This window comes from Nicotiana tabacum, chromosome 17 (assembly GCF_000715075.1).
Source record: "Nicotiana tabacum cultivar K326 chromosome 17, ASM71507v2, whole genome shotgun sequence".
Taxonomy (NCBI): domain Eukaryota; kingdom Viridiplantae; phylum Streptophyta; class Magnoliopsida; order Solanales; family Solanaceae; genus Nicotiana; species Nicotiana tabacum.
Window position 1 is genome coordinate 132,925,710 of NC_134096.1, and position 16,840 is coordinate 132,942,549.

Consider the following 16,840-nt stretch of genomic DNA (forward strand, 5'->3'; position numbering starts at 1 on the left):
TCTTTTATGTACTTCTAAGATAATGTCATTATAAATAAACTAAAAAACAAAAATAAATTTAAAATATGTTATTCTTTATAACTAGACTGACAAACATGTTATCTAACATGGATTACACAAAAACAATTATATTATAATTTATTTAAATAAGTTCTTGAACTTATAAAATTATGCCTAAATAAATATAGGAAACGTGAGAAATATTTCAAGTTTTAAGAATGTGCAGTACTATGACAAGCTGAAACCATTTGTTACAAAATAAAATTTACTGTTAATTTAACAATATTTATACAAGTAGTAATATATAACTTGAATCACTCTATGCACAAGTTTGGTATTGCAATTTGCAAGATGATCCTTTTAATTATATTTGCAAAAATTACTATAATAATTTTTTTGACCACCACAAGTGATATCTTTGAGAATAAGTTCTTATGGTGTGACATAAATATTTATTCTTCTACCTTGTATACGAGTAAAAGTTACCTAAGCACTCTCAAATTTCCCGGTTTCAATGCCTTGTATAGTGGGGATTTATATTTCCCGTGCAACAGTAAAAATAAAGAAATACTGGTAGTCTCCATTACATTAAATTTTTATCCCTTACTTATCTTTCTATCTCTCCATAAATAAACAAAAGAATCTTCACACCCATTACCAGTCCCCATAATATTTGGATTTTTGCTAGAATTTAATAAATGAAAGTCACTCGAGTCAGCTGATTTATAGGCAAAAAATATCGTATTCCTTTTCTTCTTGAATATAGTGAAAACTGCGGGGATGACGTGATTACGTGTCTGAGATTATTAGCGGCAATAACTGACATTTTGGGTCTATGCCACGTTGATCTTTCACTGTATCAGACGCCCACGCCACCGTTAGACCGCATTATTGCTCATATCTTTTTGCCTTTTTCCTTTTTTATCCTTTTATTATTATTATATTGAAGAAAAAATTGATGATTTCGAGAGGACTCGTTGGGAACGTGAGGGGAGGTTTTCTTTAATTAATTTTTGTTTGTTGGTATTTTCCTTTTCTGTACTGTAAGGTGCGGCCCACACTGTCGCACGTGTGAGGTGGAAACTGCGTTGCCACGTTCATAGCGGGACCCACGGATAGTACTATAAAGGTGGGACCCATTTTAATTTCTGTTTCATGTGCGGGTTTCCCTGTTTTGCTACCTTGTCCCTAGTCCTAACTGCGTGTTGTCTGTGTACGGACCACCTATTCTACGAGAAAGAGGAAAAGATTACCTGCTCTCATGGTGCACCATTCTGTTGGTGTTTACCTTTTTTGCTTTTGTCGTCATTTATAATTTATAATACAAAAAAGTTAAAAGTACAAAATATTAGTACTACCTCTTAGCCTGTATTTTGCTGATGAGGAATTAGTTACTCCCTAAAGACGAGTATCGAGAAATATCACATTACTTTTGCGGAGTTTAAATTAGCACAAAATTAAAGAAATAAAGTCTAACATGTGAACTCATAATTCTAATGACACGACTTTTTTGTGGTTAGCAATAAAAATATATTACCAGGTGTAAAATAAAAAATAATTAAAATAAAATTATTTCCAAATAGTAAACAATGTACTATAAGTATCAAATTAAAATATGTGAAATGCATATTTGAGGTACTTTGTGCATAGCATAATGATACAAATTGACTACACGATACATCTGTTATTGTTAGAATCTTTTTATGAAAATCAAAGAACACACATATATGATAATAAGGTCAGATACTGCATACTAATATAACTTTTTCCCTTTGACAAAATGCCGACAACCCGTGAAGAGTTTCTTTTTCATTGCCATTTTTTCAATTCCCTTTTTTTTGCTGAATATATTTTTCCTAGGTCAACCAGGAAAAATGCGGGGAAAAAAATCAACAGTTTTTCTTTCTTTTGGTTATGGTTTTGGACTTTCAATAGTCTTGTAATGTTGGTTATTAAAGGCCATTATTATTGGTAGGCAGAACTATTGCGGCACCTTATGCTTAATTTCCTTGAATCTTCTAAGGTACACATTTTAGAAAAGCTTTACATAGGCATCTTGGCTTAGGTTTTGTTGAAAGATTAATCTATGAGTCCAACTCTCATTTCTTTCCTTAAAGTAAAAGCAACAAACCCGAAGAGAAAAAGAAAAGGATTTTCCAGTGTTTTAGAAAACTGAATTATATTTTAAAAAGAGAAGTGCAAAATTCATGGATTTAATATTGTGCAAAAAGTCTAAATGATGGTGTCATTAGAATAATTTTGCGAAGTGCTATTGAATGTTGAGTTTGTCATGTATTTTTCAGTTATTTTTTTCTCTAGTTTGATTTGGAGCCTACAAGTTTGCAGCTCAATATTTTTTATCGTTTAGTAATTCAAAAGAAGTGTTCTTGATTGCCTCTTCCAAATGACTAATTATTTCCTGAGCCAGCCTTGACCAAGGACAGCATTATTTGTTGCATGTTGTGCACCATAATTCAGTTCACCTTTGACAAAAGGGGGTTATTCTATTCTATTTTTTTTTATATGTTGATTGATGTTGGGCATATTTCGATATGTGTTGATGTTACTTTACCCATGTTTTAACCGTTTTTTGATGCTATTTGATCCTTAAAATGCCCAACATAGTTTAATTATTGGTTTTATGACTAATTGAGTTGTGTGTGATGATTTAGGGTGTTTGGAGTGCAAAAATATGAAGAAAAGGTGCTCTAGGTAGAGGAAGAAGGGTTGGATTCCGTGCACCCTTAGCAGTGAAGTTGGCCCATAGCATCCGCCATAGCATCCGTACCTGGGCAACACTGAGAAGGAGGAACAAAGGGTGGATGCGACGCATCCACCCTAGCATGCGAAGCTGAGAAGTGGAGGACGAGGTGGATGCATCAATCCCTGTAGCCAAGTCGGATTAGGAATAAGAGAACTTTGGCCCACGACTTTTGTACGCAATATATAAGCCAAAAACGCCTCTTTTAGATTATCTAACATATTGGAAAGGGGGAAAAAGCCACGACAAAGCTGTGGAGGCCGGAATTCATCAAGTTCCATCTTTCTCTCACCAAACTTAGTAATTTTTATGTTTCTTTGTATGATTTGTTATTTGGCTACCATGTCTATATGGAGCTAAACTTCACGTTCTAAGGTTGTGGTTCTTTCATGACTATTGTTATTCAGATATTGATTTTGACTTCTTGATTTATTATATTAGTTTATTTATTCAATCTTGCGCTTAATTATTTAATTGCTTGATCACCAATTGAATATAATCTACGAATCTAGAATTGAACTCGAAAGTGGAAATTCTATATTGCATATAGGATTGAGCAGGGCAAGTTCTTGAACTCGGACATCGGGGAACGGATTCGTGGTTAGGATAGACATATACCTAATTGCCTTGCTTGGTTGATTTACAGGAATTATAAATGCGTTCTTGTTGATTCTAATTCCATAGACATATAGGTGTTAGGTTAGCTTGAATAGGCGAGTAAGAACTCGACAAATTCTTATGAGCAATATTAACCATGTCAACCAATAAGCTAGATAAATTAGTCGGTCAATTCAATTGAAGAATACAATAGGATTGTTAGATAGCCCATAACCCTAGATCGTTTTCATTACATTGATATCATAAAAATCCGATCTTTCTCTGTTCAAAGTTTATTATTTATATTTTTTTATTTAATTAGTTTAGAATCAAATATTTTTAGGTTTAATTCTTGTTTAGATAATTAGGATAGTCTAATTTAGTTAATAGTTAATCATAAGTCCTCGTGGGTTCGACATCCGATTTTTAGTCACTTTATTACTTGACGACCGCGTATACTTGCGTGAGTGTGTTTGGTCGCAACAAGTTTTTGGCGCCGTTGCCGGGGACTTAGAAATTAGCTATTTTTCTAGATTAGACATTTTTTTTATCTATTCATTTTTTTTTAGTTTAGTTAGTATTTGTTATTTATTTTAACATGGCATCTTGGAATGAAAATTATTCGAATGATGGTTATTCTTATTTTGATGATTCTTTTCCATATTGTGGAGGACCCCACTGGTGAAAAAATTGTCAGAATATTCCCGGGACCGATTTGTGCGCACAATCTCAATCCTTTGAGTGGAATATTTGTAATATGTGTGGTGGTCAAGATGGCCATTGGGATGGTTGTCCTAATCCTGTTCATCCTTCTCTGAGCCCTTATTATGATCTTTCTAATGATGTTTCTGAGTTTGATAGGGGCAATGAAGGGCAGGATATGGAACCTGATACATATATTAGGGATATTCTGAGGCAAGTAGCAGAGCAACAGGATGAACTCAAAAAAGATATGAAAAGAATGAGGGCAGCAATCACAAGAATGAAGGCCAATATGGAAGAATTGAATGAAGAGAGCGAGTACCAGCAAGAAGATAATTTTGAAAAAGTGGAGATTTTGAGCCATATGTCGCTGGTGGAACAATCCGAAAGATTAGAAATATATGAGGCTCAACGTGAGGAAATTACAAATGAGATGAGATACTTTATAGAAGGAAGAGCCGAATTGGGACAAGAGATCGATAAATTTGGCACTACTATTTACGACTTAGAGGCTCAATTGAATACAAAGGTTGATGCGTCTAATACCCAACAAAACAGTAATGAGTTGTGTAAAGCTGAAAATGAGCTTATACGCCAAATTGAGGAGCTAAAAGTGGAGAGCCAATCACTCGAGCATATTTTTGTTGATAATGTCTATGTTGAAAAAAGTACACTAGAGCCATGTGAGGAAGTAGATAATATTATATTTGAAGAGTCTTGTGTATGTAAATATGAGGATGTAAAGAGTAATACAATTCTAGAGTTAGGGTGTATTGGTCCTCATGCCAATCATTTTTTCACATTGTGTTTAGATAGTAAGATAGTAATCAAGCCATCTGAGCCTATGGGGGAGTCAAAGAGTGAGGATAAGAGTGCTTGTATTCTTGAATTTGTCATGCCAAAAAGCAAAAAATACATTCCTCATCTAAAGGCCGAGAAGTGTAGAGTGAAAAATTTATTACTTGGCCTGGTTATCTTTGTAGCCCCACCACTGGAACATAGCCGCAAACTGGATGCCATGTTAGGGACTCAATTCATAAGTTCGAGGTGGAGGCAAAAAAGCGATTCACGTCGTGCCGCGATGTTAAATCAGGCGCTTGTTGGGAGGCAACCCAGCTTTACTGCCTTCTTTTATTTTTGTTGACTTTCTATTTTATTTTATTTTTATTATTTTGTAGTATTTATTTTTATTTTGTAGGATTATGAACATAGAAAGCAAAGCCATTAGAAGAATGCAAAAGCGAGCTAGATGGTGAGGACTAAGTGTGGGGTGCCCACACAAAGGACGATGCCTGGGGGAAGTCTGAGTACCTCGTGAGCCGCTATTGCTTCGGCCTTTGGCCTACCAGGGAGTCTCGTTTACCCTCTTATTATTTATAATGTGCATTGAGGACATTGCAAAATTTTAAGTGTGGGGTGAGGAGATCGTTTGGATGAGTTTCTGTGCTATTTTAGCTTAGTTGTAGTACTCATTCTTAAGTGTAGTAGCTTTTGTGAAAAGAAAAAAAAGAAAAAAAAATGAAAAAAGTAGAAAACATTGGACTTTTCCCGACGATTGATCTCCTAGACTGTTTTCTTGAGGGATTAAAGTCTAAATAAAAATCCAAAAATATGTCTTTTAGCTTTCTTTAGGTAGTAATAATCCCCTGTGATTTTTCTTTGTGCCTTGGTTCTTTTCCATGGGATGTAGTTTGAACCGGGTAGTTTTTTTTTTCTTTCCGAGTAGATTAGGAATTTAAGAAATAAAAGGAGGAAGAATGATGAACCTAAGCGCCATTGACTTGTTTCATAGTAGCATATTTATGCTTTGGCATGTGTAGTATCTCCCCTATATTTTGATATTAATCTTGATGCCTTTATATATTGGATAGCATATTTTGTGGCACCTATGTCTCGTTTACATGACTTATGTTCACCTTGTGCTTAATGCTTAATATCTCGTGGCTCCGTGAATACTTGCATTGCTTGAGAGTCGGAATATGATCGTCCTTAGTGAGTCATGTGCCATGTGTGATGAGATTTTTTGTGTAGTCCATGTATTGTACTTGTGTCTAGAACTTGCCCGGTATGTGAGTTGAAGCGAAATTTTAGGTGATGCTCGTTTTGAGAATTGATTTTAGGCTTTCTTTGATCTTTTTGAGCTTATTGCTTATCATAAATAAAATTTATCCCTAGTTAATCATTTTGAGCCTATTGACTTTTATTTGGTACCCACATTATAAGCCTATACCCTTTTTATTCTTAATTGATATTGTTTTGATTCTTTTACCACCTTAAAGCACTTTAATTGTTAGATGAGCGCTAAAAGAAGTAAGAAGGGACTAAGTGTGGGGTGACTTTTGAGTGAAATCAATGAAAGAAAAAAGGGTGTACTTATTTTGTAAAATAATACACCAATAGCGGAAATTGAAAAAGAAAAAAAGAAGAAGAAGAGAAAAATCTGGAAAAAAAGAAAGAAAAATATAGATGAATAAATTGTTGTCTTGTTCTTGCTAGTGGGTATGAATTAAAGTAGTGCTTAAAGAAAGAGAAAATATTGTTGGGGGTGATATTATTTGTGAAATTGAAGTGGTGTTGAAGAATTTGCGCTTAAGTTATTTGATGATGTGTTAAAGTGCTTAGGAGATTGAGTCACTATTCCTAAAATATATCCTACCCTTCCCTTAGCCCACATTACAACCATGAAAAAGTCCTAATTAATTTTAGATCGAGCGAGCTTACATTAGTAGAGATTTACATTAAGGGCAAGCCTATGGTACCAATTGCATGCACGTGACTTCTCTGTGAGAGTGAGCAATTTTATTTGATATATGTGAGTCATTAAAATATATTTGATCATGAGATTCGAATGTGTGGATTGACCTCGCTCTCCTATTCTTGTTGTAAGGGCACATGGTTTCATGAGGGATAGGTAACGTTATTAGACTTCTCTATGATGTTGGGTGTTCAAGCCATGAGTGCATTGTGACATTCAGTCGGTTTTTGAGGTTAGGATTATTGTGAGCATGTTGTCTTTGTTTGAATATTTTTAAAAGAATGACATAAGTAAAGGTAAGTGCATATGATGCATATTCTAGAGCCTAATTGTGGCAAATGACCATGGTCATAGGTGTAGTAAGCTTTGAATGATAAGAGCTTAATTTTGTTTCGTCTACTATATTGATGGTTTGTTCGAGGACGAACAAAGGTTTAAGTGTGGGGTGGTGATGTTGGGCATATTTTGATATGTGTTGATGTTACTTTACCCATATTTTTAACCGCTTTTTGATGCTATTTGATCCTTAAAATGCCCAACATGGTTTAATTATTGGTTTTACGACTAATTGAGTTGTGTATGATGATTTAGGGTGTTTGGAGTGCAAAAATATGAAGAAAAGGTGCTCTAGGTAGAGGAAGAAGGGTTGGATTCCGTGCACCCTTAGCAGTGAAGTTGGCCCATAGCATACGCCATAGCATCCGCACCTGGGCAACACTGAGAAGGAGTAACAAAGGGTGGATGCGACGCATCCACCCTAGCATGCGAAGCTGAGAAGTGGAGGACGAGGTGGATGCATCAATCCCTGTAGCCAAGTCGGATTAGGAATAGGAGAACTTTGGCCCACGACTTTTGTACGCAATATATAAGCCAAAAATGCCTCTTTTAGATTATCTAACATATTGGAAAGGGGGGAAAAGCCACGACAAAGCTGTGGAGGCCGGAATTCATCAAGTTCCATCTTTCTCCCACCAAACTTAGTAATTTTTATGTTTCTTTGTATGATTTGTTGTTTGGCTACCATGCCTATATGGAGCAAACTTCACGTTCTAGGGTTGTGGTTCTTTCATGACTATTGTTATTCGGATATTGATTTTGACTTCTTGATTTATCATATTAGTTTATTTATTCAATCTTGCGCTTAATTATTTAATTGCTTAATCACCAATTGAATATAATCTACGAATCTAGAATTGAACTCGAAAGTGGGAATTCTATATTGCATATAGGATTGAGTAGGGCAAGTTCTTGAACTCGGACATCGGGGAACGGATTCGTGGTTAGGATAGACATATACCTAATTGTCTTGCTTGGTTGATTTACAGGAATTATAAATGCGTTCTTGTTGATTCTAACTCCATAGACATATAGGCGTTAGGTTAGCTTGAATAGGCGAGTAAGAACTCGACAGATTCTTATGATCAATATTAACCCTGTCAACCAATAAGCTAGATAAATTAGTCGGTCAATTCAATTGAAGAATAAAATAGGATTGTTAGATAGCCCATAACCCTAGATCGTTTTCATTACATTGATATCATAAAAATCCGATCTTTCTCTGTTCAAAGTTCATTATTTATATTTTTTTTATTTAATTAGTTTAGAATCAAATATTTTTAGGTTTAATTCTTGTTTAGATAATTAGGATAGTCTAATTTAGTTAATAGTTAATCATAAGTTCTCGTGGGTTCGACATTCGACTTTTAGTCACTTTATTACTTGACGACCGCGTATACTTGCGTGAGTGTGTTTGGTCGCAACATTGCTTACACATGAAAACAGTTATACATAAATAAATAAAGAATAATTTATAGATGACAAGTTAGTCAATTACATACGCATCAGCGACCAAGAATAAAATGTGAGAAGACCTGCATTAGCTAAATTCGAAACAATAGTTGCTGGCTATGGATTCATAAATATTCTGAAAGCCATCCCCACTTATTGATCATGACATATTTAAAAAAAGGAAAATAACTTCTTACTATTCTCATTCTAAAATATCTAAAAGAATAATATAAGTCATTTTGGGTTGTTTGAATAGAATAATTGGGAGGTAGGAAGGTTCGGGTTAGATAATTGACCCTTCACTTTGCAAGTTTAGGGAGAAATAATAATAAAATAATTAATCAAGCAATCCCAATTATTTTTCAAAGATTTGAAGTATTTATTTTTCCTGTTTGACCTACCATATGGAAATTCAAATATATGAATTATGATGTCAACAAAATTTGTCAAATATTACAATCATTTTAATATGTTCTGATTCATTTAGTTGTTTTTCCGAAGAGTGACTTATATGTACCATAAATTGTTAATATGTCGTGGAGTATCAAGAATTTCTTTATGTTTACTTTGCTTTTTATTAGAGATAAAGAATCAAATATAATTCTTGTTGTTTTTTCCGCTGTGATACTGAAACATAATGGATTATCATCACATTGAATAATATATAAGTTAGAAATTAACCCATAATATATATGAGGATTTTTAATTGTGTATTTTATATAAGTCGCATATATTTCCTGAACTTTGTATTCAATCAAATGTTGTCCCATTAATTGGATGAGGAAGTATAATATGATTACATGCTTATCTGTTTATTTAATAATGACAAATGCTAATCACCCAGCTAAGACCAAGATTAGAAAAGAAAGGAACGAGATCGTCCAAGTATAATGATTCCAAACAAGAAAAAAGCAAGGAGTCACATCAAATCTTCTTGAGAATAAAGGATTATCAATTAATTGCTCTATCTTGACTTAAAAAAAATAATATTATTTTCCCTTTCTCTTTCTCTTTAAATATTTTGGTTGGTTAAAACGTCATGTGCCATGGGCATCCTTTTCTTAGTAAATCATCTGGTTGGCAACTTCCCACTTAAAGGCCATGAAAATTGAAATGATTAAAATATAAGGATAGACACAATGATTTTATTTTATTACTAAATAAATACAAGTTCCAAGTGTGTTGATACCTTTCGTGACAACATCTTTTGACATGTAAGACCAAGCACAGTTTGCTTACTGGAGATTGCATTGATTATTTATATCATTTAATAATTAATTATAGCTTGACATTTTATCTGGATACTCAAATAGAATATTTTTTTACTTCTTTTGTATCCTTTCATTTTAATATTTGAAATGATGAGAATATCCACTCAAACTTTAAATTTATGGAATCAGTCCTCCCTTTACCAAGTTAAGTTTCCATTAATGTATATCTAGTAGTGCTGGAAAAAAGAATAGTCCTTTGTGAATTTGATATGTACCAACTTGTTTCTTATTTGCCAATGTAGAGAATGCTACAGGGTTAATAGGTCAATCTTGTTGGTAAGATTTTTTTTTAAACGTTATATTTGGGGACTGAAGAATGGGAAAAAAATGATAATGAGAATTGAAGTTAAACATATTAATATTTAGATTAGAAGCTGTTCCTAATTAAAGAAGCATATTAATGTTTCCAATGTGAACATTAACCCAATTTATTCTTTTGCCATTATGGCAAAGCACTGATAACTTCCCAAGGAACGTTGGTAATAGACCCAATAAATTTTCAAGAATGTGGGAGAGCACTAATAATTTCCAAGACAGTGAATATCAAGCACTTGTTATTATTTTGACTAAGTTTTTATTTGTGTCACTAATTATTACAGTAATATATTCCGACACATCGAAGCCAAATGATTTACTACAAATATCCGTGGAGACAAAATCCTCAATTCCACTATCACACATGTTAGCAAATTATTTGCAGGCCAGCTAATTAGTAAACCTTCTTCGATGTATTTTACATGATCAGTGAAATGTAAAGGGAGAATATTAGAATAAAATAATGAATAAAAACAACAAAGGAAGAAGCAATGAAAGAAAGAATCTCGACTATATAGCTTGCTAGAGTAGAATAGTAACCCTTGAAAATTTTCGCTTGCAAAATTTCAGTCTCATACAAGTTGAAATTGATTAGGTGTACGTACGAATCCTTATTAAATATATTTCTTCATCTAGATATTTTTAAATTTTGGTGACTCATCATGAATTTGCTAATTTTACGTTAGTACCATCCTTCTTTATTCGGAGTTGAGACTTGATAATATGAACAAGATTACACCGGCAAAATTAAGCATGGAAAGTATTCCAAAACAAGAAAATCTCTCCGCTTCTTTTGAGAAGTGACTGAATCATAAGTTCATTAATACCATTTGCAAGGAAAAAAACAGTTTTATATGATATAAGTAATAAAATATAAAAAAGCATCAACTAATCAATAGCCTTAGAAACCACTTATAAGATGATGGAATTTTTATCAACAGGAATACCACTGTGTTCTTGCTTTAAGAATCATTCCAAGACAAATGTGTTTTCCATTATATCTTCCCACTTTTAGTGCTATTTCAAGAATTAGCCACATCCCTCCTTAATGCTTCAAAAAGGTTTGAAGAGGAAATATAAAAGATCAAAGTTCATGATCACTTAGACACAATTCTTCTACAATTGACTAAATCTCCACTTAAAAATATTCGCACTTTGGGTCACTTTCCTTCATTAGGGAAAAAGAAAAAGAGAAAGGAAAACAAAAGAAATTCCCAATTGAAGACAAAAAGTAAATGGTAGAGTAGTTTAGAAAATGAAGGGAAAAAACATTTCACAGTGGGTTCATGTCATGAACTAACTCTTGATGATTCGAAAAGCTTTAAAGTGCAAAAAATAATACCGAAAGTGAATATAATATAAGCATCTTCACATAAAAGCTAGTTTTCATAAAAAGGGTAGAAAACAAAAAAGAAGGGGATAAGAATATCTTTCTTTGAAGTGGTGATTTATGTTCTAAGGTGCCAACCTTCCACTACTTTGTGGATATAGCCAAAAACTGTGGTCCTTTTTTTTAAAATTACAATTTGAGTTCTTTATTTAACTTTTTCCCTTTTGTTTTATGAGAGTGGGTAGATAAAAATAGTTCTTGACTAGTATTTGAGATGTAAGAGGTAAAGGACAAGTTTGGTTTGGCACAGAGGAAAAAAAGCAACCACCCAAATCATAGTTCAATGGAAGATATGTGAGTAAAGTACTCATGCTTTTCTCCCCTTGTTATTTTTTGTGTCAAAAGTAAAAGCTAACTTGGACCATTTTAAGTTATCTTGATCGCATTTGTAATTTGACCAATCATGCAAAACTAGTAAGTAGTAGTAGCATTTTTAGACTTATCATATGGAATTTTTCTTTCTAAGTATTTAAAATATTATTCTTCCTTCATATTTATTAAGAGCAGCACAAAATCTTGATTTTGCCTATTTTCTTTAGTTACTCTTATTTTGTTTTAAAAATAGAGCGAACAAATTTGACGCTTCATCGCTTTATCAGTGTTTCATTAAATTTGTTTATATCACATTACATATAAGGTATTCTATACACTTAATAGTCTTAATAGTGTGAAGTCTTTTACCGATTTGGTCAAAAAGCAAACAATATTAAGTCATACTAAGAATATCTCTAAGTCATTTTTACCCAACATTTTGAACCTCTTGAAAATTCGGAGGAACTCTTAGACATATTTACACTTACCGTTCTCAGTTATATTTAAGCTCAAACTCGATTATATTAGCTTAACTTAATTCAACTCAACGCGATTCTGATCAAAGTTTAATTAGAACAACTTGATTATGTAGCAATTATTATTTTTAAAAGGAATAATCACCCGTTAAGCTTAGTTACAAAGTAATAAATACTTAATTTAAAATTTAAATTGTCAAGTTGATAATTAATATCATTACTAATAAACAGTTCATATTTGCATTTTTATTCGATGCAATTAAAGTTACCGCCGTGTCTCTCTCTTGAGTTCTCCAAATTCAATTTATTTTCACTTGAGGAGTTGCTTCAAAGCCTAGCAAACAAGCAACACAGATGTTCTAAATTGCATCATTGTATCTCACAATAAAAAAATGAAATCCAAGAAATTCAATTTACTTGTTGACAATTAGCCAAAATAATTTTGATTGAGCTTGTGATTTTGTCGAAGTTCCTCTTTTTTTTCTTTCTTTTGACCCCTTTCGAAATAAATAAATAAAAGCTAGTAAATCACTGCTGATTACACTTTCACCATTTAAGTTATCTTTCAAATTGTTAGGATCGGGAACCCGGGTAGTGCGAGATTTAGCCAAACAACGGTATAATGACAATAACAAAGACAATGAAAGTGGATAACAACGGCAATTAAAGCATATAAAAAAGACACAAATTTAACGTGGTTCGGTCAAAGTGACCTATGTCCACAAGCGGAGAGGAGCAATTTTACTATACCAATAAGAGTACAAAATTAAAGTAAATACTCTAATTAATCCCATAAACCCTAAGAAAATAACCTCACAAGATCACTCCAAAGAAAGGGTTCACACAAGTGTTTCCCTACACTTAACTCTCATACAAAACACTCTTAATAAAGGAGGAAAGGAAGAAACAAGAAATGAAGACTCAAGCCTTTTTGGTTTGTCTAAAATGAATTAATAGCCTTCCCTTTTATAGGCAAAAAGTCTTGGCCTCTTAGGTGTAAAAGAAGAGATACAACTTGTGCAAATGATGTCCACCACACAATGCAATATTTTTGGGTCCCAAAGAATATTGTCAACAAAGTCTACACTTTGCAAAGATACTTATGCTTATGTGAGATGTACTCCATTAGCCAAAATATTGGCCATAATTACAAATTTTCACCTTGGCCTAATTTTGGTTGATATAGTAAATTTGCTCCACCTTCTCCGCAAAAGCCCAAATGGGCATATGTCAAAATTTAATGCCATCAAAATCAGACAAGTTGTCTGATACCAAAACTGTAGTAGGGCCTATAACAATGGATCCCAATAAAGTATACAACGAACCAGATTGTGTTGTTTCATGATCACAAGAGCACCATGAGAAACTTTCAGAGCTCCACCTTCACCCACGTACTTGCACCCAAGAGATTCTAGAGTGTCCAAAGAGATGAGATTTTTCTTCAAGTCAGGAACATGCCTAACATTAGTGAGAACTCTCACCACACCATCGTGCATTTTGATTCAGACTGTACCTTTTTCAAAAACTTTGTAGGCAGCATTGTTGCCCATCAAGACAACTCCACCTCCAATAGATTCATATATGGTAAATAAATAACGATTGTGACACATATGATAAGAACAACCCGAATATAAAATTCACTCATTGTTAGATTTGAAACTATAATTAGTTGCTAAAAAAATAGTTCCCTCAGTCTCATCAGCAGTTACACTTGCTTCGGCAGTGTAAGTATTTTTGTGCTCATTTTTCCTTTCCTTATGCTTTTCTTTATTTTTCAGCTTATAGCATTCGGAGATAATGTGACCTTTCTTTTGACAATAGCGACACTCTATCTATCTATTCTTTTGATTTTAAGATTGATTTAATATCCTTATAAGAGATATTATCCTTTGCATAAAGCATAATATCTCTTATATGCTTAAAAGATGGGGGTAGAGAACAAAGCAGTAACACGACTTGATCCTCATCTTTAATTTCAGCATCTATAATACTCAAATCCATAAGAATGGAATCAAAGGTGTCAAGATGAGAGATAATAGAGGTACCTTCACCCATACGAATTGTATAAAACGTCTGCTTTAGGTAAAGTCTATTTTTCACCGTCCTCTTCATATATAAGGTTTTCAATTTTTTCCACATGCCTTTGGCTGTGGTTTCAATAGAAACTTCACGTAAAACCTCATTTGAGAGATTTAAAATGATAATTGCTTTTGCCTTTTTGTCTATGATGGCAAACTCTTCTTCCGTCATTTTATCCGTCTTTTTTTCATTTCCTTGCAATGCCAAATCTAAGTCATCCTGAGTTAGGATAGCTTCCATCTTTAATTACCACATTCTGAAATTTGCACTTCGATCAAATTTCTTAACATAAGTCTTTGTTAAAGTCATATTGGCTACTGAAATAAACCCGATTAGATCCGGCTCTGATATCAAATTGTTAGGATCGAGAACCTAGGTAGTGCGAAATTTAGTCAAACAACGGTATAATGACAATAACAAAAATAATGAAAGTTGATAACAACGACAATTAAAGCATATAAAGAAGATACAAATTTAACGTGGTTCGGTCAAAGTGACCTACGTCCACAAGCGGAGAGGAGCAATTTTACTATACCAATATGAGTACAAAAGAGAGTACAAGCTTAGAGTAAACACTCTAATTAATCCCAAAAATCCTAAGAGAATAACCTCACAAGATCACTCCAAAGAAAGGGTTCACACAAGTGCTTCCCTACGCTTAACTTTCATACAAAACACTCTTAATAAAGGAATAAAGGAAGAAACAAGAAATGAAGACTCAAGTCTTGTTGGTGTGTCTAAAATGAACTAATGGCTTCCCTTTTATAGGCAAAAAAGTCTTGGGCTCTTAGGTATAAAAGAAGAGATACAACTTGTGCAAATGATGTCCACAACACAATGCAATATTTTTGGGTCCCAATGAATATTGTCAACAAAGTCTACACTTTGCAGATATGTTTATACTTATGTGAGATGGACTCCATTAGCCAAAATATTGGCCATAATTATAAATATGTTAATCAACAATGAAGACGTAACGCACTCCAAATTATAATATAAGGTACAATCAAATCAAAATTAAATTTCGTTAAAGACACTAACAGGAAACAATTCAATTTAAAGTGGAGTTGTACACCAAAAAACAAAAAACAAAGGAAAAGAAAATGAAATGTTGCCAAACCCTCGTAAACAAGGTTTGTAATAGTTGGTTGAAGGTAGAGGTGTTTTTTTTAACCACAATATAAATATGAAGAAACATAATTTTATTGATAAAATGATCCGGGTATAATTCTGTTTGTTCCCTTGATTCTTCTCTCTAGATTATTTTCCGTAATTCGAGGGCTTAACCAACGTATTTCTCGAACGTAGAATAATGCGAACTTCTTTAGGATGTATTTGATCTCCATAAAAAGAAAGAACATCCGTTGATCACTTAGATTGTTTTGATAAAGACAATATTTGATGTCTTTGATCTCTTTGTGAATATTTCATGAATTTTTATGAAATTTCGAGATATGTGGGGGTTCACTAAAAAGAGTTTTAAGTTTTGGCTGTTTAGTTATCAATTAATTATTTATCGTAAAATAATCTAGCAGTTTTCTATACTCAAAGAAGGGAATGTGACACGTTCTAAAATTAGTCTACAATGAGGAGGTGACTTTAAAACTTATATTGTTTCAATTTAGATGAGGTAATTTGATTCGGCATAAAATTAAAGAAAAAAGAAGAAGACTTTAAAACGAGTGGTCTTAAAAGTTTAAGGGGTGAAAATTTTGTGGGGTCATGACAATTGTGTGGTTATAAAGCTTCTTATTAAGGGTAAAATGGGTAAAAAATAAAGAGTTTAAAGTTGAATTATTTCCAAATTTAAAAATGTGTCATTTATTTTGGAACAGACTAAAAAAGGAAGTATCTCATCTAATTTAAAACAGAAGGAGTAGTCTGTTTTGCCAAGTTTCAAAAATCTGCTTATTTTGAGAAGTGCTTTTTTCAAAAGCGCTTTTCAAAAAAGTATTTTTGGTTAGAATCGGTTTGTGTTTGACTAATTAATTTGAAAATCACTTTTGAGCAATAATTAGTATTTGACCAAGCTTTTGAAAACTAATTCTAAGTTTATTTTTCTCAAAAGTGTTTTAAGAAAAGTGCTTTTAGAGAAGCTACATTTTTCTACTTTTCCTTAAAAGTATTTTTTTTCTTCTAAAAACTTGGTCAAACACCTTAATTTTTGCAAAAAAAAAATAAAATAAAATTGCCAAATGTTTTTTTGGCCAAACACGCTATTAAAATAGCCCAACCATGGTTGTTAAAGGAGTACTTTTCCAATCCAAAATAATTCAAAAACCAATTTTGATAGGTCTAGAGCACATCTAGCTGATTAGATTGCGATCAATTTTTACAAGTTGAGAAATTCTCACGCGATAACTATAGGTTCAAATCTCACTATTTCTTCTTCAC